Here is an 8,915-nt window from a genome sequence, read left to right on the forward strand (position 1 = left end):
ATAATTTTGTTAGTCTTTATTTATTTTATTTGTGTGCATATATTTATATTTAGAGATGGGGTCTTGCTCAGTTGCCCAGGCTGGAGGTATGGTAGCTTGATCAGAACTCATTGCAGCCTCCAGCTATTGGGCTCAAGCGATCCTCCTGTCTCAGCCTCCTGAGAGGCTAGGACTACAGGCTTGTGCCACCATGTCTGACTAATTTTTATTTAAAAAAATGTTTTATAGAAACAGGGTCTTGCCATTTTGCCCAAGCTAGTCTTAAACTCCTGGCCTCAAGTGATCCTCCCTACTTTGCCTCCCAAAGTGTTTGGATTACAATCATGAGTCACTATAACCTGCCAGTATTTTTTTAAAGCAGTTAATATAAAATTATAGCATTAAAAGAAAAGCAACCTGTATTTAGTAACACAGCTGGAACAATCTGCAGGAGTGGTGACAGTGGTGAGACAAAAGGTCTAATTTAAACAATTTTCTGTAGTTGTTGGTTGTTCACTTTTCTCATGGTAATGACAGTAGACATTTTTTCAAAGGGGACGAGAAGCTGCTGGAGGTTTGCTGCTCCCAAGGATCTGGGAATCTTTGCACTACTTCAAGATCTGAGTGAGTCCTATTAAAAGTAATGTAAGTTGTATTAAAAGTACGAAAAGTAGTGACAAAAACTGTAATTACTTTTGCATCAACTGAACACATTTGATAAATGTGCAATGTTCAATCCTAAGCCTGACAAAAACTGACAAATAGGAAGCTTATGTACGCAGTGAGAGTAGCATGTTTGTCTTCAAGAGATGTCTCGTTTTGCAGACATGTGGAACTACCCTCTTTCTGCAAGCACTGGTTCCCATATTGAAGCTTGCTAGACATGACAATGGGTTTGACTCAATTAAAGCTTCTTTCATTCGCATAAGAATTTCATGAAGCTTCTTCACCAAGGATACTCACGCCAGAATTTCCAGGAAGAAATAGAGATTCTTAATGCAATTTTCCCAAATGGAGCAGCATATTGTATGAGAAGTATGAATTGTGATGTTGGTACTTATATGTACTGGGTTTCCCAGAGAGTGGGCTAATCAGTCAGACAGATTAAACCCTGGAAATTCTGATGAGTGTGCTTGACCCAGCAGTTATGGACCAGTTCTGCGTGAAAGATGGTGTTACTGTAGATGACGTCACTCTCTAGAATGAAATTCATGATTTGATACCAGATCCTGTCATTAATGCCACACTGTTCAATCCTTGGGGGATCTGATGAATGGAATGAAATAAGATAGAACTTATTGGACTATTCATATCACTCCAGAACCAGAATTTTCTTACTTTAGTTTTAAAAGAAACTTAGGTCATACCTCCTATGATGACCTAATCGGGACAGTTGTGAAAGTCTTCAAGACAGGAAAATTTGTGACCACCTTGTTAGCTAATCAGAGCTCTAAATGTCACACCATGTTTTCTTCACCCCAGCAGATTGAAGGTTTTCAATGTCTTGATTGCCAGAGTGCTGTGTTCAATGATTACAATTTTGTTTTTACCGGTTTTGCAAAGCAGCAATGACAACAGAGACTTGATTAAGAAAAATGAAGGAAGAAATGCAAAAAGAGAACACATGTAGAAGGGAGTGGCTGCTTTCTAGATGTTCATGCCAGGGACCATGCTTTCTATAACCATCACCTTGTTGTTGCAGAAAGCCTTAGATATAATCATAGTGCAATCATTTTGAACTGTATGCATTATTATATGAAGGAGTTAGATATCTTGCATGAATGCTCTCTTCTGTGTTTAGACGTTCTCTATCACTCTTGCTGTGAAATTGAAGTATGTGTAGAAAAAAAACACATTTTATGATATAAAACTTTGCAACACTTGTGAAAACAATTCAATTTAGTTTATGTGCAGTATAATATTTCTCCAAGTATCATCCAAAATTTCCCGCACACAATTTTGTCCAAATTAGGTGTTGGTCTCCGCCTAACCATCTGAGACTGTTCTGTAAAATTGCTGCCAGAATTTTACATCCATTTGCCTCTACTTTCTAGCACACATTCTTTACTGTTACTGAAACCAATTTCTACTTTATACAGAATTTTTTGCCACTATAATTAAAATTTTTCTTCCATGAGTCAAGTCCTCTTATGAAAATGATTTCAGCTACTCATTTTGTGTATGCCTCTTTTAACGTTATTGGTCCCTGTATCGGTAGTACTTTAATTCATTTATTCTTTCACCATGATGTATTCCCCAAACCCACCAAATAAAGCAATACACTTAAAAAAAATTGCACTAACAAAAAGATCACATTCACGATTAAAAAAAAAAAAAAGGTACCTAGCAATAGACTTAACAAGAAACATGCAAGATCTCTGTTGAGGAATGTATAAAATATTTTCGAAGGACATAAAGAATCCAAATAAGTGAAAATGTATAACTTGCTCATGGTTTGGAGGAAATATGAGAAAAGTGTTCATTTTCCTCAAATTACACTGTAAGTTTCATGCAGTCTCAATCAAGATCTGAACAAGGTTTCTGTCAAACTTAAAATGTGCTTCTGAAATTTATACAGAAAACTTACTTACCAAGAATAGTTACTACAATTTTGAAGAATGAACAAAATTGGGGAATTTTAGCCAAAAAAAAAATTAGTTTTCTGGTTACCTAAAGAATTTGTATGACCCAATCAGAATAAAACATCCCAATAGGAAAAACAAAAATAAGCAACTGATGCAAAGGAAACTAGCATAGCCAAAGCAGTTATGAAAGATTACATCAGGAAAACTCCAGTTAAAACAATAGACTATTATGTCCTATTCGTCTTTTGGGAAAAATTTAAATATCTGACAAAACTATGTTGGTGAGAATTTGGAAAAACAGGAGCACCAATTCCTCGTGGTGGATGCATAAATGTATACAAATGCTTTGGAAACTGTATTAGTCCATTTGCATGCTGCTGATAAAGACATACCTGAGACCGCGTAATTAATAAAGAAAAAGAGGTTTAATAGGCTCACAGTTCCTCGTGGCTGGGGAGGCCTCACAATCATGGTAAAAGGTGAAAGGCATGTCTTACATGGCGGCAGGCAAAGAGGGAATGAGAACCAAGCAAAAGGGGTTTCCTCTTATAAAACCATCAGATCTTGTGAGATTTATTCACTACCATGAGAACAGTATGGGGGTAACCACCCCATGATTCAATTATATCCCACGAGGTCCCTCCCATGACACATGGGAATTATGGGAGCTACAATTCAAGATGAGATTTGGGTAAGGGCACAGCCAAATCATATCAGAAATCATCTTGAACAATCTAATTGTTGCAAATGCTCTTGCTCAATGATCCAGAAATCCCACTTATAGGTGCAAATGCTGAAGAAACTGGCATTCAATGAGATTCATCCGCATTGTTTATATTAATGAATAAATAGAAACAACCTAAATGTCCACCCACAGGAGAACAGATAAATAAATTGTGGCATAGTTATCTAATGCAACATTACATAACAGAAAAAAATGAATACATTGAATCTGTAAGTATGGCATGAGTAAATCTAAAAAATATAATGTTGGGAAGAGGATTAAAAAGCAAGTTGCAGAATATATAAATTTATCAAATTTACATAAAATTTAAAATGTTCCACCTAATTTCTATGCACTGCTTACATATATAAAAATATGTTTATCAATATAAAACCATGGATAAGAATGATAAACATGAGGTCCTCTTACTGGTTAACTGAGGAATAAGTGAATAACATGGATTCAAAAAGGATGGTGTGGCCGGGTGTGGTGGATCACGTCTGTAATCACAGCACTTTGGGAGGCCAAGGCAGGTAGATCACCTGAGGTCAGGAGTTCAAGACCAGCCAGACCAACATGGTGAAACTCCATCTCTACTAAATACAAAAATTAGCCAGGCATGGTGGTGCATGCCTGTAATCCCAGCTACTTGTGAGGCTGAGGCAGGAGAATTGCTTGATCCTGGGAGGCAGAGGTTGCAGTGAGCCGAGGTTGCAGTGAGCCGAGATTGCACACTGCACCCTAGCCTGGGAAACAAGAGTGAAACTCGGTCTCAAAAAAAAAAAAAAAAAAAAAAAAAATCGAAAACAAAAAAAGGACAGTGATGAAGGCCTCAACCATGTTTGAAACCTTCTTTCTGTGTTTAAAGTGTCTTACAAAAATGGAGCATTGAGTTTAGATTTGAAAGAATTTTTCAATATACTTTATAGGTTATTTTCTGGATGTTTGATATACTTCACAATAAAAATTGAAATAATTTTGTTTCCCACTTTTCCACTTAATCGTACATTGTAATTTTTTTGTATAACACAGTAATCTTAATACAACTCTTAAATTTTCCCTAGTGTTTCATTGGCTGAATACTAAACCTTTCTCCTTTAGTTGGACAACTTTCAACTTTCCAATTGGTTTCAATTTTTCAATATGATAAAACTTCAATCAAATCTTTTCAAAAAGGGCATTTTTCAGTTTTTAAACAACTGAATATGAAATGGAGCACTTGAAAAGAGATGAACATGGCAATTGAGAAGAAAAGTTAAGATAAAAACTTTTCTTCTTAGTTGAAAGTTTAAAATCACAAATCAACTACTGGAAATAATTTGTAGACATATCCAAAGAAAAGGTATATAAAAAACATTTAACTATCCTACAAGGAAGCATCTAATTTTACAAAGACATATTAGAGACAAACCACAGCTACATGCAAGTCACTGAATCACAACACAAGATTTCATGTTGTTCATATTCAAAGGCTATTTTTTCAATTGTTTGTCAACCACAGTACTCAGCTTTTCCATTGTACATATGCCAACAGTCTCTTCCTAAGTAAAACTGGGCATATGGAACATTTCAGCTCTAAAGTTTGGCCTTTCAAGTTATTCAAATATAAAAATAGCCAAAGAATGAAGTTAAAATGGGGGAAAAAAAGTATTTTCCATTCATGCATTGCTTTCAATTATATGTTCCAGAAAAAAAATTACCTTCAGGCTGAGAAAAAGCATGAAAAATTTCAACCTCAAATCTAAATATCAATACTTGTGAAAATAAAATGCAGAGAAATGTGGTTAGGGCTAACAATTACCCATGATCTCTTCTATTTATTTCCTAGTCGTCTTATCTGCCTTTACTCTCAGAGACACACACAGATGCTGTATATTTTCCCTCTACAAAATTAATTTTAATTCTGCAAAAATCTGGGAAGGAGAATGGATTGCAGAGTCAGACTTTAGTTTGAGTTCAATTTTTGCCATTTTATGTTCTATAAACTCAAAAAATACCTAAATATTTCAGAATTTCACTTTCTCCCATCTCTAAAGTTAGAATATGACTACTTTAGTCTTGCTTTAAGTATTATTTGAAATAAAGTATGGTATAAAAATTTAAGTATTAATTAACAATCATGTCACTGTTTATCTAAGGATTTAGCAAGCTGCGTGAAAGCTGTCTAGCCTGCAAAAGGCAGTCAAAAGGTGTTTGTCCTTTTCCCCTTTCTCTTGGAAAACAAAAAGACATAAAATTATCATCTGCAAAAGTTGTAGTAGTTATGCTACTATGGTATATGCCATTGCTTTATGGAGTAACTGTTTTCTTTTAAAAATTGCAATGACAGACTGAATAAAGAAAATTTGGTACATATACACCATGGAATATTATGCAGCCATGAAAAAGGAATGAGAATATATTCTTTTCAGGGACATAGATGGAGCTAGAGGCCATTATCCTTAGCAAAATAACACAGGAACAAAAAACCAAATACCACATGTTCTCACTTATAAGTGGGAGCTAAATGATGAGAACACATGGACCATAGAGGGGAACAACACATACTGGGGCCTACTGGAGGGTGGAGGGTAGGAGGAGGGAGAGGATCAGGAAAAATAATTAATTGCTACTAGGCTTAATACCTGGGTGATGAAATAACTCTGTATAACAAACCCCCATAGCATAAGTTTACCTATGTAACAAACCTGCACTTGTACCCCTGAACTTAAAATAAAAGTTAAAAAAAATTACAGTTGATACCAGTGCTTCACATGGCTCTTTAAATTTATTTGCTCTGAGAGGAATACTGAATAGCACCTTCATCAGAATAACCTGTGGTGGTTTTTAAAAAATGCTAATTAATGGCTCACCATAAGCTCCCTGGGAATGTGGCCTAGTGGTATGTATTTGAAAACAATTGCCCATTTTTGTTTTTTTTTTTCTGGCAAGCAGTGGCATTTGAAAAAATGCTCCTTCAATGTTTAGGTGAATATGGTCAACAACAACAGGGTTATTACAGATGTCTCCCTGTGCTGCTCTGGGAATATTACTACTATTCTATTGTAGACATTAAAGATTAAAGGTTCCTAGGGTAAGTCTTTTATAAAATATTGCCGTGTATTCTCTCAGGAAAAAAATGTGCCTGGCATAGGAGAACACTCAGCCGCATGAATACTTAATAAATTACCAAGAAATGCCTAAACCTTCCATATACCAGAATAAAGCTTATGCTCAGAAAGTCTTGTGTTCAGCATGTTTCTTTGTGCATATTCATGGTTGATTACACCTCGTAGGGGTGGTTTCCATTTTCAGAGCAGGCCTAGCCAATTATCTCATCAAGAGTCCAAGTCACATGTCACAACACTGAAGGGAAATACCTTCAGAAGGGTTTATTCCAACCAGCAGAATCCATACTCACTGAACACTGCTGGGCTTCACTTCTCATAGGTGAAGGGCAGGTTTGGGAACTCTTCGTTAAGCTTTTTTAATTTTTCTTACAGACAAGGTTGCTCTGTCACCCAGGCTATATAGTCCAGTGGTATGGTTGTAGCTCACTGCAGCCTCTGTCTCTTAGGCTCAAGCCATCCTCCCACCTCAGCTCCCCGAGTAGCTGGAACCATAGGTGTGCACCACCAGGCCTGGCTGATTTATTTTATTTTTTGTAGAGACTGGGTCTCACTATGTTGCCAGGCTGGTCTCAAACTCCTGGCCTCAAGAGGTCCTCCCCTCTCGGCCTCCTAAAGTGCTGAGATTACAGCCAGGAGCCACTGTGCCAGTCTTTTGTTAAGATTTCTATATGCTTTGTACTAAAGCAATATGTGTAACCACTTTTAAGGGCAAAGAAGGAAGTAACTGACTCCAGTAAGATTTTAACAGTGTCAGGCTGGGTGCAGTGGCTCACGCCTATAATCCCATATTTTGGGAGGCTCAGGTGGGCGGATCACTTGAGGCCAGGATTTTGAGATCAGCCTGGCCAACATGATGAAAACCTGTATCTACTAAAAATAAGATAACATAAATAAAATAAAATAAGCCATGTGCTTGTAATCCTAGCTACTCAGGAGGCTGAGGCATGAGAATTGCTTGAAGCTGGAAGGTGGAGGTTACAACGAACCAAGATGGCACCAGTGCACTCCAGCCTGGGCAACAGAGCAAGACTCTGTCTCAAAAGACAAACAAAATACAAAGTAAAAAATGAAAACAAAAAAGGATTTTAATAGTGTTATCTGATTGTTTGGAATAGCTGAGCTGGAGCCCATGCATTTTTAGTGCACACTTATTACCCTGCCTCCCTACCTCCCCACACTAGGACCTTTTATGTGCTTCCACCTCTTTGTATGCTTACGTGTTTTTGTTTAGAAACTGGAGGAGAAATAAAGAGTTTGTATGAGTGGAGAAAGATGGAAGAACTGCTGTGGCATGTTTTTTGCTTCTTCCAGCATCAAGATATTAGACTGTGCTTCTGTCTAGAGTACAGAGATCCTGAGAGGGAGAAAAAAGGCACCTGGTCCTAGGGGAACTTCTTTGTTGTGAGGCGCAGTATTGAATTAGGCCTCACTCTAGCCCAGGAGAAATAACCATCAGTGCCTTACACCTGCCTGCACCAACGACATGATTTCCAACTCAGCTTTCTCAGTTTCATGGTCTTGGAAAACAATTGCTTTCGAGAATGGATCCACACATTTCTGTAACTGTAAAGAGATGTTGCCTTTCGACTATAAATAAACCATAGTTTGATATTTTTAAGTTCCATGGGGTTAAAAGAAGGGGCTTCAAAGGAGGTACCCTATGGCATAAAATATTGAAGATGCATTGGAGAATGTAGACAGGCACAGATGGAATGGCTCTCCAGAAAAGAGGATACCGTACAGGAAAAGGTGCTGAGCAAGATAAGCCTTTTTTTTTTTTTTTTTTTTTTTTTTTTTTTTTTTTTTGAGATGGAGTCTTGCTCTGTCACCCAGGCTGGAGTGCAGTGGCACTATCTTGGATCACTGTAACCCCCTACTCATGGGTTCAAGCGATTCTCATGCCTCAGCCTCCCGAGTAGCTGGGATGACAGGTGCCTGCCACCTTGCCTGGCTAATTTTTGCATTTTTAGTAGAGATGTGGGTTTCACCATGTTGGCCAGACTGGTCTCAAAATCCTGACCTCAGATGATCCACCCACCTTGGCCTCCCAAAGTGCTGGGATTACAGGAGTGAGCCACCGCACCCAGCCAAGATGAGCAATTTGAAACAAGGCTGTTCTTTAAGCAGAGAGTCTGGTCGAGCTTAACTGGGGTCCATGTGAAGGAAAAGACCCAGCTGGTGAGGACTGGGGGTTACCATCCAAGCATGCACAAATTGTCAGGTTGACAAAGAAGAGTCATTCAAAACTTCATGAGTAGGGAAATCGTACAGAAGAGTGCAGTGAAAACGTACTAGTCCAGGCTATTTCAATAATCCAAGCAGAAAGAAATGAAGAGACACCAGTGAGATTGGTAAATGCAGGAAGAGAAAGGCAAATGCTGTTGCCACTTTCAGGACTACACAAATCAGGAGATGGGTTGAATTGGAGATGCCAGTGAGTCGTAAATGGGAGCAAGTCTAGAAGACATGTGAGACACAAACCTCGGAGTGAGATGAAAAGAAGGGGGAGGCAGACAA

The 8,915-nt window shown here is 37.9% G+C and overlaps 1 pseudogene; it reads left to right on the forward strand.

Annotated features, from left to right (window-relative positions):
- Positions 1-604: 604 nt before the first annotated feature.
- On the forward strand, positions 605-1,569 carry LOC100615714 (S-adenosylmethionine decarboxylase proenzyme 1-like; annotated as a pseudogene).
- The last annotated feature ends 7,346 nt before the right edge of the window (positions 1,570-8,915 follow it).

Source organism: Pan troglodytes, chromosome 8 (genome assembly GCF_028858775.2).
Source record: "Pan troglodytes isolate AG18354 chromosome 8, NHGRI_mPanTro3-v2.0_pri, whole genome shotgun sequence".
In the NCBI taxonomy this organism is placed as follows: domain Eukaryota; kingdom Metazoa; phylum Chordata; class Mammalia; order Primates; family Hominidae; genus Pan; species Pan troglodytes.